Source organism: Microtus pennsylvanicus, chromosome 3, assembly GCF_037038515.1.
Source record: "Microtus pennsylvanicus isolate mMicPen1 chromosome 3, mMicPen1.hap1, whole genome shotgun sequence".
Taxonomy (NCBI): Eukaryota; Metazoa; Chordata; class Mammalia; order Rodentia; family Cricetidae; genus Microtus; species Microtus pennsylvanicus.
In genome coordinates this window covers 52,902,757-52,929,799 of record NC_134581.1, presented here as the reverse complement: position 1 = coordinate 52,929,799, position 27,043 = coordinate 52,902,757, and the positions used below count along the sequence as shown (strand labels likewise).

Here is a 27,043-nt window from a genome sequence, read left to right as displayed (position 1 = left end):
GTCCCAGCCCATGGAATGGTGTCATCTACATTTACTGGTCTCTTCACCTCAGTTAACCCAATCTAGAAACCCTCTCAGAGGCATGCCCAGAGGTTTGTTTCCATGGTGATGCTGAATCCCATCAAACTGGCAATCAAGATGAACTATCACAGCAGGGGACCAACATTCTCACCACAGTGAACACTCCTGATTGGATTTCAGATGAGGAAGAAGGAGGAGTGGAATTCCTGATCTCCAGGCTGAGTGCAGCCTCAGAGCTGACAAACTCCCCATCTTCAGGCAGAGAAAGACTCCATAACCCTGCTGCAGATCAAGCAGAGCCTCTCAGAGCCCAGACTGGGGATGCAGGGGCCCTTGGAAACCAATGGCTGGAGGTGTTGTGTTCAGAGATGACGCCAAGACAAAAAACACAGGCAGGCCTTGCCCCAAATCAGCAGCCCAGGATCAGGACCAACAACAGGCAGTTACCCTCCTAGCAAAACTCCGTGTCTAAATAAATGTGATTCTTGTTCTGTCTGGCTCTAGACAAGGGAGGAGACAAAGTTGCCTACAGTTCCAAATCATAACCATTTGCCTAATTCATTCATATTCTCTCCCTCCCTCTCTCCTTCCCTTCCCTTTTCTTCCCTCCTCCCTTTTCCTGTCTCCTTCTTCCCCCTCCCTCCCTCTCCATCCTTCTCCCCCTTCTGCCTCTCTAATCCAAAAAGACCTACATCAGTCAAGCCAAGGTTTCCGGTTTCCCTCAAAAAAAAAAAAAATCAGGGTTCAAAAAGCAGCAAAACCATGTGTGTGTGTCCATAAGATTACCTAAAACCTTCAGCAAGAAATCTAAAGATGAAAAAACAAATCCAAATCTTTGAGAGGTAAAGACCATAGACCAAGAGAGAACATTCCATCTCTGTACTTCAAGTTGGCAGACCTGGGAGGACCTGAATCTGAGATGCTCTCCACAAGCTAATATTTCATTCCTGGTCCCCCGGCTGCTGGCTGTTACTCTAAGAAGCTGTAGGACCTGAAGGAGGTGGAGGGTAGCTAAACCAGGTTAACAGCCACATGCCTTTGAAGGGTAGAACTGGCCCCTACTTCTGATCCATCACCAACTGGGGAAATTCTGACATGTACTTCTGCCACCCTTAACTCCACCATGTGTCCCTTGCCATGATAGGACGAACCCTCTAAAGCGGTGAGCTAACTGTAAGCTTTCCTCCCTGGAAGAAAGCTGTGTGTGTTAGGGATTATAACCAATTGATATGAGAGCCAAGGGACCAGAACACATCCCAAGAAATGCTTGGGAACCATAGATGACATTCAAGGGACCAGAGTCCACCCCAGGAAATGCTTGAGGACCATAGGAATTAGGACATCTTAAAGCACAGCAAACATACTCCTGTCCCGTTTTATTCTGATGAACTGAAATAGACAATCAAAATACTCATTCTGTAGGAAATGAGGCTTCTGATTATGGTCTGGGTTCTTAAATTAAATCTTCACCCAATTATACATTGAAACATAATCCTCCAAACAGTTGCCCCTCCCCCTGGGTTTTCGCTGCAGCTGGTCCTGACTACTAACCACTGCAACACAGCAGCTTATGCCCAACCAGTGGATGCCATAATAGCTCCCCTGTGCAACGGGGAGTAAGGTAAGCAGATGAGGTAAGACCAAGGCACTCACTGTGACAAACTGGCAACCCTCTTCACTCTGGGACCACAGAGCCGAATAAACTTCACAGGGAGTTGGCTTCTACAAGGTAGAATGATTTGCCTGCTTGAGGAAGGGGCTGTCAGTCTTTAGCAATCTGAGCTGCTGTGTCTCTTTGGCGATCATTATTACGTTGGTGTAACACAGTTATATTATGTTAGTGATAGTCTGTCTGTAGAGTCAGCGCCAGCCTTCCTCAACCCCCATCCCACATACACTAAATGGGGATTTGGATCTGTTTCCCCAAAGATCCATTACTTTTTTTATAAGACAAAGTTAAGGTTTCTTTTGCACAAAGCAGAATTCAGACAGTGAGGTCATTTGTTTGGAAACTACAGCAACCATTCCAATATTTTTTTTTTCCTTCTGTGTTCACATTCTAGTTACTCTGGATCATGAGAGGGAGACAGAAATTTCAGAGAAAAATGCAAAGGCTTCCTGGGCCAACACATGGTCAAGGCCTCCACACCGGGAGACACAGACACATAGCTAACTGATCACTTCCCATCCAATAGTTAGACACTTGTCAACCCAAGAAACCAGTGAAGACACAGACAAAGCAAATCAAAGAATAGAAACAGTCAACAGTCCCTAGGTCCATCTAAACAAATATATATAACCCTCTCACAATGTCCACAATGTTCCTTAGTCTTAAAGGAGAAAACAGACTGGGAGTAAGGAGCATTGCAAACTCTCCTTTAATGCCTGAATGGAGAACAGTCAATTGTTCCTCAGTGTAAAGATCCTACATTACCATATCCCAGAAGCCCTCTCTTTTAGTTCTCTCAATTACCCCCAAGTCCTCCGCAAGCAGAGTCCTTCGACCTGTTCTGTGAAGTAATCGCATCAGCAGGGAATGCTGGCTTATTGCAGCAGGTGCGGTGGACAGTGTAGCTGTCCTGGCAGCCAGGACTGCTCAGGACTGCTGGAGCTCTCATCTAAGAGCCTCGGCATGGGTCTTCTCTTAGCTAGGGTAGGGCTCAGTACTCAACTTTTCAAGATTTATGGTAATAATAATAGATAAAAGCACATAAAAAATATGTATGGTTTTCATAAGAGACAGAAAGGGAACGGATGTAGATGGGAGGGACGGTGGGGAGGAACTGGGAGGAGTAGAGGGAGAGAAACCATAATGTGAGAAAAAAGTTCATTTTCAATAAAATTTAAAAAATAAAAATAAGAGCTGGGCAGTGGTGGCACATGCCTTTAAACGCAGAACTTCGGAGGCAGAGGCAGGCAGATCTCTGAGTTTGAGGCCAATCTGGTCTACAGGAGCTAGTTCCAAGACAGCTAGAACTGTAATATAGAAATGCCCTATCTTGAAAAACCAAAATAAAATAAATAAGAATAAGCAAACAAATAAATAAAAGAATATGCATAATAATCATTTTGTTATTATATAAAAACTAAGAATTTACCTACTAAATATTTTTGTGGACATGCCATATTTTAGTGAATTTTCAATGCAATTTTGTTTCCTTTTGGAAAGGATTTTTATTTTTTTAATTATATGCATATAGAAGAAATATATGCAAATTTATGCAGGTGTCCACCCACAGAGGCCCAATCCCCCTGGAACTGGAGTTGAGGTACCTCTGAGCTGCTCAACGTGGGTGCTAGGAAACAAACCCAAGCAGTGTATGCTCTAACTGCTGAGCCATCTCTCCAGTACTTTGTTTTCTTGTTTTCAAGATTTATTTACTTTTAATGTATGTGAATGCCTACTTGTCTATATGTGTATCACATCTGCAGATGCCCCTGGACGCCAGGAGAGGGTGTCAGACCCCTGAGAAACTGGAGTTACAGGGAGATGTGAACCACCAGATATGGGTGCTGGGAACTGAACTTGGGTCCTCTGGAAGATCAGAACCATCTCTCCAGTCCTATAAATTTGTTTTCTTAAGATTCTAGTCTCAGATCATATTTCATTCAAAAACCAAGAGTGTTTTCCCAACAATAATCTAGATGGGTATTCTAATTTTTTTTATATTACTATGTCTTCACATCTAAGCACAAATATCTGGACCCACTGAGAATAAATAATCAATATTTTCATTTTTAAGACACAGAGATGCTGGTCACCTCTTAGGAGAAAGGAAGGCATGGATTCCATGGGTATTCGTTTTATTCCTTATGAATGACCCCTCCCAGCTATGCTGGGCTTGAACTCCTAAATTCCAGTGATCCTCCTCAGCCTCCCTGTTAAATGCGACTACAGGCAACTGATCCCAAAAGGGGCCTTGAAAATCTAGATGTTTTAAGAATCACGATAAAACATTAAAAAATCAAACAAACAATTGAAAATCACAAAACAGATTCAAGCCAGTAACAGGAATCTCCTGGGATTATTCTGAGAATTATTCTCAGCCTACCTTAAGATGCCAGAAAAAAGTGAAGTGAGCCCAGAGTTTGTCAAGGGTGGGGTTTGACAAGCCAGGCAGAGGCTCTAGTGACATCTCCTATAAATACAACTTCGCTTTGGAAAGTCTACACGCTGGCACAGTCCTGCATTCCGAGCTCACACCATGCTGGGCCAGCACTGGGTATCTGTTCACTCAAGGGTCTTCTCTGACACATTCTGCAAGTCCATTTCCTGCGGCACATGTGTTAGTTACCAGGAACAATGTCCTTATGCTGTCCTTAGCAGCGAAGGGATGAGAGAAGAGCCAGGCATTCTGCAGATCTGGGAGGACCCTGCTTCCTTCTGTGGAGATGCTAACCCCAGGTTCCTTCCTCATCCTCTCTTTGCCTTTCCTATGAAAACTCTGCTCACTGGCCGGATCAAGTCAAGTCATCCATCGGCCATAAGATGGATAAAAGGTAGAGAGATGTGGACAGTATGTCTAAATCTCCAGCCCTCCCCACGCTCACCAGAAGCATCTTGACCGAATTAGTGAGTAAGAGCGTGCTATCCAGACAAGTCTCACAGGAGACAGAGTTTGTCATCTTTTAAGTCAATATCCTCATTCCTCTCATGTTGCTAAAACAGAAGACAGGAGACCAGAAGATTGATTTTTAAAAACAAAATAAAACACATTATTTATGAGGTTCATATGCAGGCAGGGCCTTCATGACATATCATCCCACGGTACCAGAGGTAAGGGAGTAAAAGGGTAAGAGGAGACTGAAGTGGCCTTGGCACTACTATAGTGTGTAGAGTATGCACATCTGTGGGTAGGTGCATGTGTGCCTATACATAGAGGCCAATGTCTACTTTGGTTTTTTGAGGCAGGGTCTTTCACAAGGCCTTGGGGCTCTCCAATTAAGCTACACTAGCTGACCAGCACTACTTGGGATCATAGGCATGTGTTACAATGCTTAGCTTTTTACATGCATGCTGGGAACCTATTCAAGTTCTCATGCATGTAAGGCAAGCATATTTAGCCCAGACAGCCCAACAAAGCTATCTCCCGTGTCCAAAACCTACTCTTAAAATAGCTGATACACTCTCATGGCAATGGTATCAGTCCAAGCACAGGCATGGCCCTCATGACCTAAAATCCTCTTCCCAGGCCTGACTCCCAATACCTTTCATTGGGAACTAAGATTGCACACAGGGACTTTGAGGGACATTTAAATTTCAGTAGTTATAATGATCAAAAACTGACACTTAGTGACATTTTGAGCTGGTTTTAGGCAGTGCACATGGACCTAACACCCAGGAAAGGCATACAGGTCTAATTATTCTAGTTCCTTTTCCTCTACTGAGGGTCTCCTCTTCTTTCCTAAGTCTGCTATTTAAAAAGCAAAACGAGGAACACTGAACTGACTTTTCAAGATGTTTGTGTGTATGTGTGCATGTGTGTCTATGTTTACTTGTTTACATGTTTACATTCATGAGCGGGGACATATGTTCTATTACATGCACGCACATACAATTTTTGCCTGGCTCACAATAATAGTTTTACAGGGAAACCATTGTTAATAGCTCAGGAAAAGCCAAGTCTTGCCAACTCCAAAAGAACAAAGAGTTTCAACAACTAAAATGGGAACACAATGACCTCACCCCCTCAAGCTCCCGCCCCTAAGTCTGTGTATGGGGGGACCCTTTTCAAATTTGGAGTGCTCCCTTATAAGTCCCATTCCACCCTGGAGGATGAGGTGGGAGGATGGACAAGCCAGGAAACAGATTCCAGAGATGGCTCTTTGATATTTAGCCCAGACAACCCACTGGTCATCAGGGTTCCTCCACCAGGCAGAGGCTGGAACTCTCAGTGAGGCTCTCAGCCTACCCGCAGGCATTAGTCACTGCCCCCAGCTGCTAGTTCCTGTCCAGTGAGGGCCTGAGCCAGGACTGAAATGCACAGTCTGATAAGAGCCCTGTGTCTCTGCAGCACTCGGCTATGAACGCTTAGCTCCCAGTGACTCACACCAGTGGGCCCCTCACAGGTCACATGCTCCGGGCTTGGTGATGCCTGTGTTTCCAGCATTATCAGGACAGACACTGAGAGTGACCCGGAGCAGATCATGAGGCTACAGCAGGGTGGGATCCAAGCAGGAGCCTCGATGCTAACCTCCCCTCTGTTTACTGCCTACATACCTAAGTAGCAGTACTAACAGGCAAGTCAAAGTTCCTTCCATGGTGTCCAGCTTGTGCGAGCAATGCTCACCCCCTCCTCCACCCAGCCATAGTCTCATAGTCTCAGGCAATGTGAAGATAAAATGCTTTAAGTATTTCATCTCTTCCAGTAGCCCCTCTAGGCATCTGTACAGTAGCAATATTTATTTTATACAGAATGCTTGACACCCATGGCTGAAAGGCCCCTTCATGAACCACCCCCAACACAGTAAATGTGCTTATGTCCTGACCCATGCTTGTATGAAAATGGGGTACAAGAACAAACCAGATCAAAAATAAATAAATACAGGGGACTGGGAAGGGAGCTGTGTGTAGAAAGTCCGTGTGGTCCAAGCATGCAGACTAAATCTGAAGCCCCAGAACTCACGGAAAAGCAGGTGTAGTAGCATGCATCTGCTCCTAGACCGAGATGAAAGATGGGGTTAGGAGACTCCCCAGAAGCGCATGGGGCAGCTGGTGTGCGCAGCAGCAAATGGCAGCGAGGCCATCTCAAACAAGGTGAAAGTTGAAAACTGCAGGGGTTTAGATGAGAATGATCCCCACAGCCTCATGTTTGAGTACTTGGACCTTAGTTCATGGAACTGTCTGGAAAGAATTAAGAGGTACAGCTTTGTTGGAGGAGGTACCTCCCTGGGAGTGAGTTTTGGGGATTCAAAAGACTTCCACCATCCCCAGCCCTTCCCCATCTCCTGTCCCTGTCTTCTACTTGCAAATCAAAACGTGAGCTCTCAGATGTTCCTGTCACCATGTCTCAGACCATGGACTCTTAGCCTTCTGAAACTATAAGCCAAATTAAACATTTTTTAAAATAAGTTGTCTTGGACATTGTCAGCAATATAAAAACTCACTAAGACAAGGGCTTTCCTAGCTCAGGTTGCTATGGCTATGATGAAATACCAGGTCCAGAACAGCTTTGGGAGGAAAGGTTTATTTGGCTTAGTTTTCCAATCACTGTTCATCTCAAAAGAAGTCAGGACAGGAACTCAAACAGGACAGAATCCTGGAGGGAAGAGCTGATGAGGAGGCCATGGAGGAGCGCTGCTTACTGGCTTGCTCCACATGGCTTGCTCAGCCTGTTTTCTAATAGAACCCAGGACCACTGGCCCAGTGATGGCCCCACTCACAATAGGCTGGGCTCTCCACCATAAATCTCTTATGGAGGCATTTTTTTTTTCAATTTGAGGCTCCTTTCCTTCCAGTGATTCTACCTTGTGTCAAGCTGGCATAAAACTATCCAGCACAAGGATCAACACTCCAGGTTATCCTTGGATCTCCACATACAAACATGGCATGCTACTGTGCCAACATAAACACACACACACACACACACACACACACACACACACTGTACTATCAGAAGGCTGTGCTACCTGAAAGAAGCTTTAGCACTGCCTCCTACCCCACCCCCACCCTCCTGAGGACACTTTTGGAAACAGGCTATCATCAGCTGCATCTCCTCCCACTTACAGAGCAGTCTCTTCCAGCTCTCTCTCTCCTCTCCCCACCAGCAGCCCCATCCCCCACCATACTGTGCTCAGTATGAGAAGACTGTCTCTCTCAACCAGCAGCTGCTGCAAGGTAAGGCTGTCCTGTCTGTCCTCCACAAGAGTAGTACCTACTGAGGGCCTGGTGTCTAGGACACTGATGAGGAGGGAAGGGGACAAGTGAGGAAGCCCATTCTTACAGGATAAACAGAGTGGAGAAGGGGCAGGGTACCTCAGCATTCCTCCACATCCCCCCCCCGCCACCCCCTTCTCCGGAATCCAGCATCATTTAGTGACTCTACAATCAGCACTGAAAACTCAAGGGCTAGGGTCTGGGAAGAGCGCTCAGTCAACAAAGTGCTTGCGCTGCTAGCTCCAAGACCTAAGTTGGATCCCCAGAATGTTAAAAGGCCAGGTGTGATGACACAAGCTTATAGAACCTGGGGAGGCGGAGGCCAGCACAAATAAACACCCAGCTTCCGCCATCATCAGTCAACAGCAGAAAGGGACTCTGTGGGCAATACTGCCGGGGCATGGGGGGGGGGGGGGGGTCAGCTTCATCCTTTCTGGCCTGTGCTTGACATTCTCCTCTGCCTTCAGGACAGACTTGGAACACCAGGGCCCTCAGACTCCAGACTGATCCCTGACTCAGTTCTGTCCCCACCTTTCCCACACAGACACACACCACAGAGCTGTCCCAAGGGGGTGTCTGGTGTCTGAAGCTCTCTCCCCACTTCCACCACATCCTGCCCTCACTGTGGGGTCTGTGCTCAAGTCATTCCCTCTGGGAAAGCATCTTTTCACCTTATCTTCCCAATATAAATATTCCTTCCTCAAAACCCAGCACACCACCCTCAGCCTCCAACAGGACTCTCTGGCCCTGCTCTCTGTCTCCCTGTGAGCAACTTCACACCGGATGGCTCCAGGGTTAGAGACAAGCAACGCTGCTGTGACAAGATACCTCACAAAAGCAACTGAAGGCACCATTCATTCTGATTCACGTTTTCAGGCACTCCATGAGGATGGGCAAGGCATGGCAGCAGGAACAGCTGGTCACGTGGCACCCACAGCAGGAAGCAAAGAGGAATGGATGCTGACACTCAGCTGGCTTTGTCTTGTCTATTTAATCCAGGACCCCAGCCAATGGAATGGCAGCACCTATGCTTGTGTGTCTTCACACCTCAAGGGACTCTAGAAACTCCCTCACAGATATAGTGAGGCTTGCCTCCTGGATGAGTCTAGATCTCGTCAAGTTGACAATCCACACTAACCACCAGAGTTCTCTTCTGGAGGGCTTTTACCTCACCACTTTTATCTTTGTACCCCACGGATCATCCAGTACAGACTTTAGCTGATGGTGAGGACTTGGGTAACCCCGCTGGGCTCACTTCTCCTACTTCTAGAAGTGGGTCATACCAGGTCAAAGAGTGGCTCATCTGTGCAGACTCTATCAGCATGAAAGACTCCCACCACATCGGGGCCCTCTTTCTAGGATCTAGTACAGAAAGGTCAAACAACCAAATTTCTTCCACAAACTTCAAGACTCCCCTGGGGCTGATGTGAAAAGCTGGTGACCTCAGAGTGAGCACCTGTCCTTATAAAGAACAGCTTCAGGGCAAGTGTCACTGTGAAATGAATTTAATTTTGAAAGCTATCTGTGCACCCATCTTTCCTTCTGACTCATCCTGTGTGCATGGCTCTAAAATCACAATTCCTGGGCCAGGGAGACGGTTCTGCAGGGAAAATGCACAGCATGAGAGCCTGACAAAAGCAGTCCAAGCCTGGAACCCAGATAAAAAGGCAGATGCAGAGGCATGCTCTGTGCACTCCAGCACTCCCATGGAAGATGGCGGGCAGAGAATGGAGAATGCCAGGGGCCTGGACTGGCTGGCCTGGAGTGTGCAATATGGCAGAAGCAGGGGAGACGCTGCCTCCCTCACAATAAAAAAAAAAAAGAACTGACTTCTAAAAGTTATCTTCTCTCTTTCTCTCTCTCTCTCTCTCTCTCTCTCTCTCTCTCTCTCTCTCTCTCTCTCTCTCACACACACACACACATACACACACACAAACTTTAGTTTTTGGTTTGCTTTCTCTCTCTCTCTCTCTCTCTCTCTCTCTCTCTCTCTCTCTCTCTCTCTCTCTCTCTCTCTCTCTCTCTCTGTAGCTTTGGAGCCTGTCCTGGAACTAGCTCTTGTAGATGAGGCTGGCCTCAAACTCACAGAGATCTGCCTGCCTCTGCTTCCTGAGAGCTGGGATTAAAGGCATGCGCCACCGCCATGCTAACTTAACTTTACAAAATAGAATGAGAGTTCCCAGGTCAGTGCACTTTCTTACAAAAGGATAGGAATGGCTCTATTCTCAGTGTTACTCTTGGATGGGAGCTCTACCCCCATGCCTCAAAGAAAATCAGGAAGCAATATTTGACCTCAGTCAAGAAGCCTCTGGAATCCCGTCCACCCCCATCAAACAAATGTTCCTCATTTGATCCAAACTCTCTCAATTACAAGCCTAAAAGAGACCAAGGAAACCCACTACCACCTACTCCCGCTTTGATGAGACATTTAAAGCGGTTGCTTCCGTCATCCAGCCAAGCAGATGATTAACAAATGGTCACCAAACCTGTGCTGCAGCTTGCTTGTGAACATTGCTTTGCTGCTCAGCCAGGCTCTACCTGTAACTCACTAGTAGACCAGGCCGGCTTTGAACTCATATTAGTCCACCTGCCTCCTAAGCGCAGCCTCCACCATGGCCGGCCTCCATTCTCTTAAAGCAGCCTGCAACCCTGGGAAGACAATTCCAACTAAAGCCTTGGCCATTTGTTTCTATCTCACTTAGCAGAGCACTCACTGAGCAAGCGAGAAGCCTAGGGTTCACTCTCCAGCACGGCATAAATTGGACATGGTGGCACACGCATGTGATTCTAGCATTCCTAAGGTGCTGGCAGGAGGACCAAGAATTCAAAGTTATCCTTTGCTACATAGGGAGTTCAAGGCCAGCCTGAGTCACATGGGATCCCTTCTCTCACCCCATAAAATCAATACAAGCATTAGCATCAAAAGATAACATTTCCAATGACTTCAGAAACAGATACTGAGTGATGATGGTACCCCAACACCCCAATTTTCCCACCTCACTAAATCCCTGCTCTGAAGGAGCTGTTTCAACCTTCACATTGACCACTGTCTCTCAGAGGTATTAATTCTCTGACATATTCCCTATGTTTGGCAAACTGAGGTCACACTTAGGTACAGCCCAAGCCCATTCCCTTCCTGGTTCTGGTTCCAAGTTCATAATTCAGATTAGAAGCCAAGTGCTTGGACTCTTCAAGACTGGGACTATAGCAGCCCATTCTTGCCAAGGTCCTCTCAGGTAACAGGTATGTCAACCCAGCCAAGAATCTACACCCAAACTGTATCCTTTCTGCTGCTGCTCTTCTTGCTGTTGCTCCAACTAGAATTTTGAGGTGCAGAAGTGGCTTTGGGGTTCCTATAGCCCAAGAATTTCCAGGCTCTCTGGCCAGAACTGAAGGCAGAGGAGAGGCAATATGCCAGCCAGCACTGAGAAGCCATGCACACGGCTTGCTTTCATTTCATTTATGGAATTCTGTATTCTAGCTTGTTCAATATTCGCATGCTTACTTTCATACTAGAACAAGCTTTCACCTTCCATATCCCCTCAGAAACCTTAAGGCTACATCGCATGTTTTGCATTTGTTTCATAATTTATGTTTATTTCATAAATTCAGACTTACCACTTAGCCCTTCAGCTCTGTGCCAAAGGCAGCAATTTAGTGTCTTCCCTTCCTCCCACAGGGAAGGAGCCGACTGCCAAAATATATCAGGCCACTCAAGCAAGGAAGGACTTGGAGGTAGACCCAGATCTTTGGACACTGTTCAGGAGCTCGTTGCCTCCATAGAGCCACACAGTTCACAGCCACTCAGTTGTTCTCATAAGGCCATGATCGACTTTTTAATCTCTCCCTACACCTGCTACATATTGGGGTATGTTAAGATTGGTGAGCTTCCGCCTCAAGCTTGACCCAAGGCCTATGAAAGGGGACTGCTTCTTTACTGTCACCGGATCACTAAAACTCATCAGCTTTGAGAATATTTATTCCCCAGCCATCATATATTTTGTTCCCATCCACTCCCATTTGCAAAATTAAAAATATAAGCTGTTTAGTGGACACAGTCACAAAGCCAGTGTGACAGTAACCTTCCTTTTGCTATGGCAGATGTCTAAGGTCAACAACTTACAAGGAGGCAGTATTCATTTTAGTTCCTGGTTTTGAAGCATTCAGTCCATGGTCTCTTAGCCCCACTATGTTAGACCTCTATGGTGAGGCAGAACGTGACAGCAGAAAAAAACACGGTGAAGCCAATCTGCTCACCTTGTGGTGCTTGGAAAATGAGGAGCAAGAGAGGAGAGGCTGGAGTTTCCGATCACTCCTTCCTGCAATGATCTAACTTCTCTCACTAAGCTCTGCCTCCCAGTTTCCCTGACCTCCCAACAGTACAAAAGGCTTCCATCAAACCTGAGACCCCAGAGACACTAAAGATTTAAACTCTAGCAGCCAGAAACATCACCCTCTACAATGGCAGCAAAGACTAAAAATAAGACCAAGCAAGGCCACATCTGCTCAAAGGAAACCTCATCACAACCACAGGCTCAAGTGAGAACTTTCCTAAGGACAGCTTTTGAGCCAGTGCTAGCTACTGTAACTATTCTACACATTATTAATAATTAGTAAAAATTCCAGGTGTATATTTCACACTACAAAGTGAAATGGGGAGAGGGCCACACTAATAATGAAGTCGTGTTTAGGAACTATAAGGGATGTCATACACACTTTTATTGGTCATTTATCTTTGAGTGTGCATGTGATCATGCAGAGGGCCTCACCATGTATACAAAGATCAGAGGACAACCTTGCCTGCTTGAGGTCTGGTTTCTTGTTTGCAGTTGCATCAGGCTAGCTGGCCCCCAGACTTCTGGAGAGTCTCCTGTCTTCATCTTCCATCTTGCTGTAAACTGCTAGTATTACAGATGCATGCTATCATGTGGAGCTTTACGTGGGTTCTGGGGACCTGAACTTGGAACTTCCCGCTTGCATGACAAGTACTTTACCCACTGAGCGAGTCATCTCTTCTAGCCATCAGACACATCTTAACGCAGTCTAAACAGGGAGCAATTTCTATCTCTAGGGGACATGTGGCTAAGTCTAGAGACAACTTTAGCTGCCACGGCTGCAGGGAGCAAGCGTGTCATTGTCGTTTGTGTCCCAGAGGACGAGAATGCTGCTCAACACTCTATGATGCAGAGGACACCCTCCATAGCAAGAACTGCTGTCTGACCCAAAGGTCGTGGTACTGGAGGTGAGAAGCCTGAGCCTAACAGCACCAGGAAGAGATGGAGCTGTGATCTTCCTGGCAGTGGCCTGCTCCGTCTGGACATAGCTGAACTTCCTGCATCCCAGGAGAGGTATGGAGGTAGACAGCATGGCCCATTTGAAGGATTCCTATTCCCTCGACTGCGTCCAGTACTAATTCTCAAGCCTACCAGTTTGGTGGCTCTCCAGATCTAAGGGGCATTGCCCGGGAAGTCTCTCAAAGCCCTACAGCATTTGCCTAGGAAGGAAGACAATGCTGTAGCGTTCACTGCTCCACACTGCCACCCACCAAAGCACTGCGGATTTCACAACCTTATTTTAATTCTAAAGTCCTATGATCCCAGTTAGTCGACAAGAGCATAGGCACAGACACTTCACTTTGAATTCTAAACTCTGTTTTGCACAAATGTGCCAAGCAAAAAAAGGAGAAGAAAAAAAAACAGCTTAAAAAAATCATGACCTCAAGTATATGAAATATACTTATAAAGATTTTTGCATACCCGCTGTTCTTGGCAACCATACACCAGCCCATCACCCTGGCTTTTAGGGTGGATCAAATACTACACCAACTGCTTTATGGACAGAGAAAGCACATGATTGCCTTGCCAGTCGTAAGGCATTCTCCCTTGGCTCTAGCTGACCCACAGCTCTAAAGACAGGGCTTCCCAGAGAGGCTGACCACACAGGCACATACACCAACAGTCTCTAGGACCAGAATGCAGGAGCTGTTTAAAAAAAAATCAAAATAAAAATCTAACTCACCAAGCTGCAGAACAGGCTTAGCATTCTAGACCCGGTTAGAAGACAGTCATGAAGAGTGAACCATGGGCACAGCAACGCCACATACGGGAGCCCCAACCTCTCTATCACACGATACAAGGAATCCCCAGACAGCAAGCTGCAACAGTGTAGCTATGCTCCAAGTGACAGAGGACTCCCAGAAGAGAAGGGCGAGGTCCCTGCTAAGGCTGAGGGAAACAGCATGTGTGAATGCTGCTAAGTTAGAGGCTAAAGGGCTTAGCACATTTCCTTTGCCTCCAAGAAAAAAAGAAAACACCTCCGCTCACCACAAATTTCCTAGCACATCCATCATCTGCAAAGCAAATGAGCGGACCCGAAGAGCATTGCGAGTGCAGAGCACTAGTTACTGAAGACTCCAAGAGCCTCCACAGACACCCACATGCTGGCACTTGGCAACAGAGAGTTAATGTCCTGGGGCCAAGGCTGCCTCTCAGCACGTTCAAATGTGAAATCATAATAAGGACACTGAGGGATTTAGTCAGGAGCCCTCCCCTCCACCATCAGATGGAATGGCAAAAATGCGGAGTGCTGGGAGTTGGGACAATTCCATTTTCCTCCTAACCACGCAAAGAATTTGCATTTAAAATGAGCATCTCATCAGCCTTCCAAGAATGCTCATCATTGGCTGCAAGCATTAGCAGGAAGAAAAGTGATGCCATGCTACCCTGCATTTCTCATTATTGCAACCAAGGTAGCTTACAGGCCATAGGACTCCGCTATGTAGCAGCTGCATCTTGCAAGGCGGGTGCCAGAGCAACATGCGAAGTGGAATCGAATGAATAAAAGAGAGCAAGGCGACAACACTGCCGGGAGATCAGGCTTTACTTGCTCTACCATGTCACGAGGACAAGCTGAGTGGCATCAGGAAACAAGAGATGCCTATGAAAATCAAAGTGGAAGCCAACAGAAGGGCGAACTCTGAAGCCTGTCATTTCTTCTGCAGCTATTAGCTGCATGACAACCAGCGGTGCAAACACTGGGAGCCTTCCCCAGGCAGCTGTTGGGTGGTGGGGGCAGTGTGAGGTCACCCAGTTAGGAAGGCAATGGTGACGAACACTAGTAAGATCTCTAAGTTAACATCAGTGGTGCTTGGAATCCTAACTAAGAAGCAGAACTTATTTTGTGCGCGTGTGTGTGTGTGCATGTTCGTGTGGGTGCGGTTGCATGTGCACTACTGTATGCATGCGTGTAGATGCCCGAGGTAAGCCTTCAGTGTTATTCTTCAGTGACTACCCTTGCCGCCTGTGACAGGGTCTCTCTCTGGTCTGGGGCTTACAGATTTGTCTCGGCTGGCTGGCCAGGGAAGCACAGAGATCTGCCTGTCTTTGCTTTCCCAGCTCTAGGGTTCCAAGTACAAACCACCATGCCTCGTTTCTTCCCCGGAGTTCTGAGCGCTTGCGTGGGCAGCACTTCACTGATGGAAACAGCTTGACTTTTGAACTTGACTTTTGAAGGAAGAGGGACAGATGCAGAGGAGAGTGCTAGGGCATTTTTCTCAACTCCTCGGTCCTTAGGGTCAGGGAAAGCGGAAGTCAGTGGGTGGTCACTCCACACCAGGGTGGTTTTTAAGTTTATTAAATACCGAAGGGCCTTTTCTCTTCTTCACTCACTAATAAAGTTGGAGGGTGAGGAGGAACACACGAAAGCCTCAAGAGGGGTTCAGAGAAGAACTGTCAGAGCTGTGGGACTGGAAACAGACGGGGGTCACCTCTACCCTAGAGGAGTCTACAGGGTTCTCATGCCACAGCCACCCCACTAACCTGTGTGATACAGGGGGACTTACTGGGGGACCAGCAGTGCCTCCTCCCACACCCTCTGCCTAGTGGAGGCTGCTCTGCATTGTGGTCAGGAAAGGTTTCCCTAGAGCAGCTAGCTAGCTTTCCTAACAGGAACATTCTAATAAAGAGTGAGCCACAGGGCCTTCCAAGGAGAAAAGAGAACTCTCCAGAGGGTGTTGGTCCAGTCGGCGGACTCCATGTGGTTCCCATTCCCACAGTGGCCCTGTTAGCTTCATCTTCTGGAAGGAAGGCCTATCCCAGCTGACAAGAGCTACACCCACAGCTCGGGAACATTTCCTCCTGCTCAGAACTCTCATCCAGTCTTCAGCAACTCTTCTTCAAAACAGACTGGACCCTCTAGCTAAGTAAACTTTCCTTGCAACCCTAAGGTACGATACTCCATCATGTTCCAGAGTCACCATCTAGAGCTGGCAATGTCCACCCTGGGAATCTAGACCCTCACAGGACGGGGAAGATGAGTCAATGGCTGAAAACCAGGAACCCAGTGAGTGGGCAGGGCCGGTTTCCAAAACACAGGGCCTTAACAACCTTCCAGCCAGCTCCCTTGAGTGAACAGCCCAGAGGATGTTTGGTAAGGCTAGGCTGATGGCCAGCTATGAAAAGCACAGAGCCCAGGCCCACCGCCTAGTCCTCTCCTGGAGCTGCCATGAAAGGATTTACGACGAAGCTGGGGCAAGTGTCATTCTCGTACTATTTTGTTTATTTAAAAAAACAAACAAACAAAACTCACCACCAAACAGAAAAATGCAGACATAGTCCTTCATCTTGACCTCTACAAAGATTGCGTGTAGGGCTGTCATGCCCCTCAAAGGGTAAAGAGCTTGTCTCACTGTGTGATGCTCTGGATTCAAGCCCCAGTACGACATGAAACTCAGGCCTAGTGGCACATGCCTATAATCCCAGCACTTGGGAGGGAAGGGACGAAAACTGTGACTACAGAGCGAGTTTGAAGCCAGCCTTGGTTACATAAGACAGACTGACTGATGGGAGGTGTGGGGGCAGGGGCTAAGTGCCCTGGGCTACGTCAGCAGCCTGGACAGAATCTGCCAACACTTACACTTTTCTCTGCTGATCAAGTCCTCTTGAGCCAGCAGCAATGTCCTGCAGAGTCGTGCAGTCAGTCTTTCCCCCTGTGTAGAGGCCACTGCACCTGGCTGTTGTTCTCAGCCTCCCTTTAATTCTTTAGACAGTCTGGTGGAAATGGTCTCCCTCGCCACCAGCCAGACTCAGTGCATCTTGCTCCTTCAGTCATCCTAGGGCCTGGGGCAGACTGAGCCCACAGTGGCCTTTTTGCAACTGTTTACTCAATCATTGAGTACACTGGAAAATGCAGAGCAAACATACTGGAAATGCCTTCCCTGGGGATAAGCCCACCACATCAAAAGGCATAGAGATTATCCATATTAGCTACAGTCAGAGTTGAAGTCAGGGAAACTACCCCAGTGCCCATGTACAGGACAGTGCTGCGGTTGGAACACGCGATGTTCTCATAGCCTCACGCGGTTCCTGTTGTTTTTAAAAACGTATTATTTATTTTAGGGGTGTGGGTGTTTTCCTTGCATCTATGTCTGCGCATTGTATGCGTGCAGTGCCTGCAAAGGCCAGAAAAGGGCATCAATTCCCGAGACCAGAGTTACAAAGAGGTGTAAGCGGCAAGATGCTGGGAACAAAACTGGGTCCTCTAGAAGAGCAGGTTGTGCTCTTAATTGTTCAGCCAGCTTTCCAACTCCCGTATTTTAACATTTTGGTCCTGTGTTTGGGGAGGCTGTGGAGGAAGTAAGTCACTGGGAGCAAGCCTTGATGCTTCACAGCCTGGCCCCATTTCCTATGCACCCTAGGATTCCTGAATGTGGGGTGCAATGTGACCTGTCTACCTCCTCTTCCAGCCGCTGCCATGTCTTCCCTGAGCCATGATAGAAAGTATCCTCTGGGACTGTGAGGCGGAATGGAACTTCCTCCTCCTTTTTGAGACAGGGTCTATGTAGCTCCGGCTGTCCTGAACTCTCTATGTAGACCAGGCTGGCCTTGAACTCACAGGGATCCTCCTGCCTCTGCCTCCCAGTACTGGGAGGTGTGCGCCACCACTCCTGGCTTCAAACCTTCCTCCTTTAAGCTGCTTCTTGACAGATGCTGGACCACAGTGACAAAAAGGGCAACTGAGAGAGATGAACTATGACGACACAAAGGAAAGGGACACACAGGCGAGATTGACAGACCTACAGCCCTCACAACAAGACAGAGAGGGCCCCTAAACATTATGCTGGGGGAAAAAAAACAGAAACAGAAGAGTTAGTCAGTCTAGTCATCAAATATCAAGCCAATGGCTCTGAGAGAAGACACCATCACTGGGAGGGACCACTGCAGTCTGCTCCCGTTTTCCTTCCTGATCTATATGCAGGATGCAGTGATCTATTAAGTCCTACATCTGAAAAGTTCTCTGTGCTCGTTAGTATCTTAATGGAAGGAGGGTCATCTGTCTATCTATCATTGGTTAATTAATAAAGAAACTGCTTGGCCTGATAGGTCAGAACATAGGTGGGTAGAGTAGACAGAACAGAATGCTGGGAAGAAGGGAAGTGAGACAGACGCCATGGACCCAGCCACTAGGTCAGACATGCTAAATCTTTCCTGGTAAGCCACCACCTCGTGGTGCTACACAGATTATTAGAAATGGGTTAATCAAGAGGTGAGAATTAGCCAATAAGAGGCTGAAACTAATGGGCCAGGCAGTGTTTAAAAGAACACAGTTTCTGTGTAATTATTTCAGGTAAAGCTAGCAGGCGGCCAGGAGCCAGGTGGCGGGAAACGGCCTGCCATCCATACTACAGTATCTCTCAAATGTTTGTTGAAAATTGATCTCATTTTACATTTATTTATTTTGTAAGTATGTGTATTGCTTGCATGGATGTATGTGCAGCACATGTGTGCAGAGCCAGAGGGGGTCAGAGAAGGAAACCCGATCTTGACTTACAGACAGTTACTAGATGATGGCTGGGAACAGTACCCGTGTCTGCTCTTCACTGCTGGGTCATCTCTCCAGACCCCAACTCTTAAACCAAATTTCTCTCTCTAACAGCGCAAACAGAGTAACAGCAACAGCCTATCAGTTTAGTCCACAGCTTAGCACCTAAGATAGCCATATAGTCCTAGGCCAAGCATGATTTGATGGTCATGAACTAGGATAGAACCATAGGGAGCAGAGGAAGGAAGGAAGAAAAATGGAGCCTGTCCTGGACACCTAAGACTCAACAACCCAAAAAGCTTCCGGTTTGCATCTCCCTTAGAGCTGATGGGCTGAAAGAGACAAGACTTACCTGGATCATTATCTTCCTGTTACCAGAGAAGTAGACCCAGATCTGTGCAGCCAGGCACACCTGTGCACACTCATTTGCAGAATGATGTGTACACATGTACACACATGTATCCCTACCTCCAACCCTGCCAATGTCTTTGCAATTGTATACTCATATCATGAGCCAGAAGAATAGTATAAAGGTAAACAGATACTGGGATCTCAAATGTGTCGTCCTATTAAATAAGGTATTGATAGTTCACTGTCTTTGGTCATTCTACTTGTTTCTGCCCTATGACGTAGAAAGACTAGATTAACTGATTTCGTAATTCACTTTTTCAGGAAAACTAGAGTTCACCACTTTCCAGTTATAACCCAAGCTGTGTGGGTCAACAAACCTCGAGAATGATGGTGTTACTATTATGGCCTTCTTTCGTGTCCATCAGTCACTAGACGAAGCAGAAGTGACAGAGGACTGCATAGCCTGAGGAACCTCAGGATGACAGGGCCATCCCAAGCATGCACCACCTTAAAGTTACTGCCTGCAGGGTCTCTCCACCTCCTAAAGGCAAGACATCCCATAAATAGCACCAAATAAGACGGAGATGGCCCGCTGGGTAAAATGCTTGCTGCTGTAAATATGAGGACCTGAGTTTTGGTAATTGGAATGTAATTGGCCCCATAAACTTATAGGGAGTGGCACTATTCGGAGATATGGCTTTGTTGGAGGAAGTGCATCACAGTGGGGTGGGCTTTGAGGTTTCCTATGCTCAACATACTGCCCAGTTCCACAGCACACTTCCTGTAACCTTCTGATCAAGACGCAGCCAGAACCACGTCTGCTTGAGCACCTTGATGCTCCCTGCCATGATGACAATGGACTAAACCTCTGAAACTGTAAGCCACCACCTCAATAAAACATTTTCCTTTACAGGAGTTGCCATGGTCATGGAGTTTCTTCACAGCAACAGAACCCTAACTAAGATAGAAGTTGGTACCAGGAGTGGGCCATTGTTGTGATAGGCCTGACCATGTTTTTATTTGGAGGAATTTGGACTTCAGTACTTTAGGTTAGGAAATCAGTGCTTATGCTTAAAGCTCTGTTAATGGGCCATACTAGTAGGAGCATGAAAGACAATGGTACTAATAGTGATTTGAACTATCAGACACTGTCAGACTCAAAAGGTTTCAGAGGAAAAGAATATTAATATGTGGCCTACGATCATTCTTGTAAATATTTGGTAAAGAATGAGGAGGCTTTTTTGTTCCTGTCTGAAGAGTCTGCCTGAGGCTAAAATAGTTTTGTATTAATTCCATTGGAAGAAGACATCTCAAAACAATCTAGTATACACTTTTTTGTGTGGTTATTAGTGGTCACTTTAATAAAGATTTATAATAAAAAAAGCAAGCTGAGCAAATAAAAACACAAAATGTAAAGATTGAGAAGAGGGGAATCAGAAAGTAGAATATACTAAATTCTGTGTTTAAGGATACAAACAGATTAAGAAATGGAATAAAGGAAGTGGTGATCTCAGGGCAAGATCCTGCCCAGCTAAATTTCCAATTCATAAAAAGAAATTATAGAAAAGCTTAGAGTTAGTTGTGATGGTACACACCTTTAATTCTGGGACTGGGAAGGCAGAGACTGGTAGACCTGAGTTTGAGGCCAGCCTGGTAGAGATCCAGTTCCAGGACAGCCAAGCTTAGGCCGTAGAGGACAGAAAGCTGGTGAAGATGTAATTGAGTGATGAGGCCTTGATCAGCAGCAGAACCTGGCAGCTTCAGCCACATGGTTCTGGAGTTAAGGGTAGAAGAAGGGGGCTATGGAATTTGCTCTCAAGACTAAGGAAAGCACTGAGGCAAGGCATGTGTCAAGAGTGTCCTTGAATGGATGCCTAGAGAGGTCATTGCATGAAGTTGTGAAAGTATAGCCTGGATTGCCTTGGAGAATCCAAGATGTTGGAGATGCCAGAACCATGGGATCCCTGCAGAGGAAAGCTGCTAACAGAGGGGAACTAGCGCAAGAGAAAGAAGTGCGCTGCAGTCAACAAAGCTGAACGGAGTTGGAGATCTGAAGAGCAGTTTGACATCAGACATGGAGGTGCAGAGTTTGAAGTTTGCCCAGCTGGTTTTCGGTCTTGTTCAAGTTCAGTATTTCCTCGCTATGCACCCTTCCCTACATTTTGGAATGGTAATATATATTCTATGCCACTATATTTTGTGATTTGTCTTTTATTTTGATTATATAGGGGATTACAGTTAACAGATGGCACTGATTTCAGAAGAGTTGTTGAACTTTTAAAGACTTTGAGACTATGATAGACTATGGAGACTATTGAAGTTGGATTAAATTGCATTTTGCATTATGCATTATGATATTGTTAAAAACTTATGAGGGCCAGGGAATGGAATGTGATTTGGTTAGTTTGAATACTGCTGGCCTGCGTAAGGTGATAGGGAATGGCACTATTAGGAGATGTCACTATGTTGAAGAAGGTATGGACTTGTTGGAGAAAGTGTGTCACTGTGGGGTGGGCTTTGAGGTTTCCTATGCTCAACATACTTCCCAATGTCACAATCCACTTCCTGTTACCTTCTGATCAAGATATAGACAGCACCATGTCGGCCTGAACACCACCAGGCTCCCCGCCATGATAACAATGGACTAAACATCTGACACTGTAAGCCATCCCCTCAGTCAAATGTTTTCCTTTATCAGAGCTGCTGTGGTCATGGTGTCTCTTCACAGCAATAGAAACCCTAACTAAGACACCAGCATTTTAAAAAGTCTGGCTGAATTGATGATCTCCAGGTTCAGTGAGAGACCCTGCCCCAGAAAGTAAAGGTGTAGAGCTATTGAAGACACTGGACATTGACCTTTGGCCTCCATGTACACACATGCGCGTACGCGCGCACGCACACACACACACACACACACGTACATACTCATGCATCTGTTCACATACAAAACCCAAGATACAAACCCAGCCAACCAGGCCATTGTCTTCAACCCACAGTCCGTCTCCACCTGATAATTATAAATCAGAAATACAGTAAGAACCAGGCCTCTAACATGAATGATAAAAAGCTTGTTACTTTTTTAAGGTGTATTTTTATCTTTATGTGTCTATGGCCATGCGTGGAGGAGGTATGTGTATGTGTGAGTGCAGGTGCCTGTGGAGTCCAGAAAAAGGCAGGCAGTTCTGAATCACTTAACATGAGTGCTGGGAACTGAACTCAAGCAGCAGAATGACCTCGCCTGACATACAGCATGAAGGGACACTGGGAAACGGTCCAGGCACAAGAGCCAGCTTTGTCCCCATTTTCGCCATCACTGCATAAGCTCTTTCTGTGACCAAGATGCCAGCATGGCTTCGGAGAAGCAGTTGACCCATAAAGGCGCCACTGTTGACTCATTCAGGCAAGATTTCCACTCTGCAGGGCAGGGAAGCCAAGGCCAACTACACTAGGTAAGGAACAGGGGGACAGACATGGCTGTCACACTATCACTGAGAGGAACTGCTTTTTCCGCTTTTCTGGCAAAGTCACTTCCAAATTCCACATGCCAAATGTTCCAAGGATGGATAATGGATGACACAAGAGAATCGATTTGAGCTCTGACAGGTCACACAAAAGAAAAACACAACTAGAACCTACCTGGTCAGGTGTGACCACAATGAGGGAGAGGCTGCTGGAGGCCAAGTGGTAAAGTAGAGAAAAGGTGACTTGGCCACACCATCCCTCGTCACCCTTCAACTGCCAACACACTCCCACACATACAAACACACACACTCACTCACATATACACGCACACACTCCCACACATACAAACACACACACTCACTCACATATACACGCACACACGCACACATACAAACACACATACTCACTCACATATACACGCACACATATAAACACACACACTCACTCACATATACACGCACACTCCCACACATACAAACACACACACTCACTCACATATACACGCACACACTCCCACACATACAAACACACACACTCACTCACATATACACGCACACACTCCCACACATACAAACACACACACACGCACACACTCCCACACATACAAACACACACACTCACTCACATATACACGCACACACTCCCACACATACAAACACACACACTCACTCACATACACACGCACACACTCCCACACATACAAACACACACACACGCACACACTCCCACACATACAAACACACACACTCACTCACATATACACGCACACACTCCCACACATACAAACACACATACTCACTCACATACACACGCACACACTCCCACACATACAAACACACACACTCACTCACATATATATGCACATACGCACACATACAAACACACACTCACTCACATATACACGCACACATGCACACGTACAAACACACACACTCACATACACACGCACACATCACACATACACACAAGCATACACACTCACATACACACGCACACACTCCCACACGCACACACACTCACTCACATACACACGCACACACTCACATACAAACACACACACGCACTCACATACACACACACTCACTCACATACACATGCACACACTCACTCACACACACACACAAGCATATACACTCACATACACATGCACACACTCCCACACAAACACACACAATACACGCACAACACACACGAGTGAGCGTTCACCTATACACACGCTCCTATATACTTTCCCTTTGTCAGGCCCTTCGGCACATCAGAGCTCTACAGTCAAGAAGTTGGGCAGTGGTGGCACACGCCTTTAATCCCAGTACTCAGGGAGGCAGAGGCAAGCAAATCTCTGTGAGTTCTAGGCCAGCCTGACCAAGTATGAGAAACCCTGTCTTGAAAAACAAAAATAATTTTATAAAAAAGAGAAAAGAAAAAGTTCCCGTGGTCATGGTGTCTCTTCATAGCAACAGAAACCCTAACAAGACTACTTCCATCAACAGAGGAATGGATAAAGAAAATGCAGTATATATACATGATCAATTTTTTTCAAGCTATCAAGAATGAAGTCATAGTGACTGCAGGAAAATGGAGCCAACTGAAGACAATATTAAGTGACTTAAGTCAATTGTAGCAACGCAAGTATTTGTGTGTTCTAAACTTGATAGACAAAAATCATAGATGTACAACGGGCAGGAAAATAGATGTGAAATCATCTGGGGAAGAAAGAGGGCAAATGGGAGAAGAGGGGGGTAGTGAAGTATGGGGCATGCTTAAAATACAAACCAATTTACATATAAACTGGTATAGTAAGAATTACAAGGACAATATAGAGCTCACGATTGTTAAGAAACCCTGCTGTGCTGAACTACTTGCCTTCCCGCATTCCTGCTGAAGCTCTAATCCCCAGTGAGGGATGCTGGGAGATGAGGTCTCTAATAGGAAGTTCAAATGAGACTAGGAGGGTGAGGGACATCCAATAAAATTAGTGTCTTACATTAAAACACGAATGAGATTGTCTAAGTATATGCTGTCTCTGTCACAGGAGGCCAGAGGAAGCAGTTTGCAGGCCAACAATAGGGCCCTCGCCAGAGGCACGCACCAGCACTCTGACCTGACCTTAGAGAGTCCATTCTCTGGAGCCACGAGGAAATACATTTCTGCTGTTATGTCCATGGGGTTTTGTTATGGAGGCTGAGCTGACTAATAGAATCCCCAGGAAGACTGCCCTTGATCAGGGGCAGACAACGCCAAGGGCAAGTGAGGCAGGAAAGCAGGCATTCACAGGCTGTGAGAATTAGCCAGTCAAGCACAAGGTCCAACAGTCAGGCCCTTTCCCATGCCCCAGCTGTCTAACCCAGTGCCAGCATATCAGAGAGCCCAGTATTGCAGGAGGAAAGAGCTAGAAGTAAGTAAGTCGCTCAGCAGTACCAGAGTTGGCCCCAAACCCCTTGACCGCGTGTGCTCTCCCGGGGAGCTCAGAGCCTAGTAGGCCTTGACAATCTAAACTTAGCCAGAGAAAGAATCTGCTCAGCTCCGCCTGTCTCCTGCGTGGCCCAGGCAGTGTCACTACCTCCTTTGGCAATAACTTGTCTTGGAAGTGCTATAAATACCACCTGAGTGATGAATACCAGGAACGGTTTCAGGGTTTCCAGGCACTGGCTTTGTAGTAGGGGTGTCAGATTCAGAGTCTCCTGCACAAGATGCCGACCCAGAGAACACATAAATCTCCTGGGGCCACACCCTGCCGTAGGTCTACCGATCCACATTGCTAGCAGGTAGGAAGCTATGGGGCAGAAGGCCAAGACGACAGCAAAGGAAAGAGACTGGGGAGACAACCAAGGTGGTGAAGTGTTTGCCTTACAAGCACCGGACCTGAGTTTGAAACCCAGAGTCTACGTGCATTCGCTCATTCCTTTGTTTGTTTGTTTGCAATAGGATCTCACTATGTAGTCAGGCTGGTCTGGAACTCACTACTTGACACAGCCTGCCCAGTACTCACAAAGATCCACCTATCTACTTCCTGAGTGCTGGGATTAAAGGCATGGCCCACCACATCCAGTTAAAATTTTCATGGTTTTGGTTTGGTTTGGGCTGGATTGGTTTTTAAAGCTGGCAATGGTAGTATATAGATTCCAGGGCTATAGAAAGAAAGAAAACAGGCAGATTCCTGGAGCTCACTGACCAGGCCAATGGAGAGGCCTGGTCAATTCCCTGAACTGCAGCACCTGAGATGTCCTCTGGCCTCTTATGTGACATGCATGTGCACTCGTAAAACCCACAAAGGACAAAAGGGGCTTCAGTCCTCTGAGACTACTAGAACTAATTTAGAACTCTGAAGGGAGAGGCCACGGAAGTGAAGGCAGACCGGGGATTATGACATCTCCCCCATGGGTGGTGCTGAATAGGTGTTTATGGAATGAACTTAAGATCTAAAGGTGTAAGGGTCTGGGTTTGCTTCCCTGATATGGAGGAACAAGGCCAGCTAGACCCTTTCTCCTGGGAAGTAGAGGTGAGATGGAAGAAGGGGTGGGCTCTGCAGATGGGACCTAGGAAACTAAGTATGGCCCAGGAGGAAGGCCAGCACATGGCAGCCAGTCAATCTCAAAGGGCACCTATGAACCCAAGGGGAGATCTAGACACCAAGGGCTGTTGGAAGCCTTCCAGAATGGTGCCTAGTGCGGGAGCCACTGTAGGAACCTGAGAAGGGACCAGAGGCACAGGCCACTCTAAATTTATCCAGGGACACCTCCCAACCAAGCATTCCCTGTACAGCGACAGGCACATCTGTAAGAACCTCTGCCAGCCTGACCTCACAGAACCTTCCTATCCGTGTCTTTGTGCCTTCAAGATCTCCCCTCTCCTATTGGCTGTCTGATACTGTCATGTCCCTGGTGGGACCTGCACCTCCATGAGCCCCTTTCCAAGGTCCTCATCATGTCGCCTCCTTACGAGAAGACATCCTGTCTCATAAATTGCAGCCTTTCCTTTCCTGAACAAATCCCAGCCTGCTGAGGCACACATAGCGAGGGCTTCCTGGTCCACACTTCCTGATTCAGAGCCTGTAAGTAAAGCGATGAGCTCAGTAAGGGGTGTCATCCTGCAAGGCCTTATATTTCAACTAAAATGTTTTTTTTTTCTTTAATGGGGTTGACAAGATATCTCAGTGGGTAAAGGCACTTGTCACACAAACCTGATGACCTGAACCCATGTAAAGGCAGAAAGGAGAGAAGCAATTCCACAGAGTTGTCTTCAGACTTCCACACAGGCACTGGTGCATGCTCCTGCCCACCCCACCTCCACACACAACAGTAACAGCAAAAGTCAAACTGTGACGCTCTTTTTCTCCCTCCTTTACTCAAAGTCCTTGCACTCCATAACAGAACTAATCACACACACGCACATGCGCACACACACACAACTACATCAATTATCCCCTCGGTATGTCTTTGCTGTCAGACTCTTCACAGACGCAAAAGAATGCATCCTGCACAGGGGCCTAGACAGAAAGAAAAACACCAGTTTCAT

General features: G+C 46.8%; 1 protein-coding gene across 4 annotated transcripts in view; it reads right to left on the bottom strand.

Annotated features, from left to right (window-relative positions):
- The window catches only part of Tln2 (talin 2), a 427,686-nt gene that overhangs the window by 349,426 nt on the left and 51,217 nt on the right, over positions 1–27,043 (bottom strand). The window lies entirely within an intron of this gene.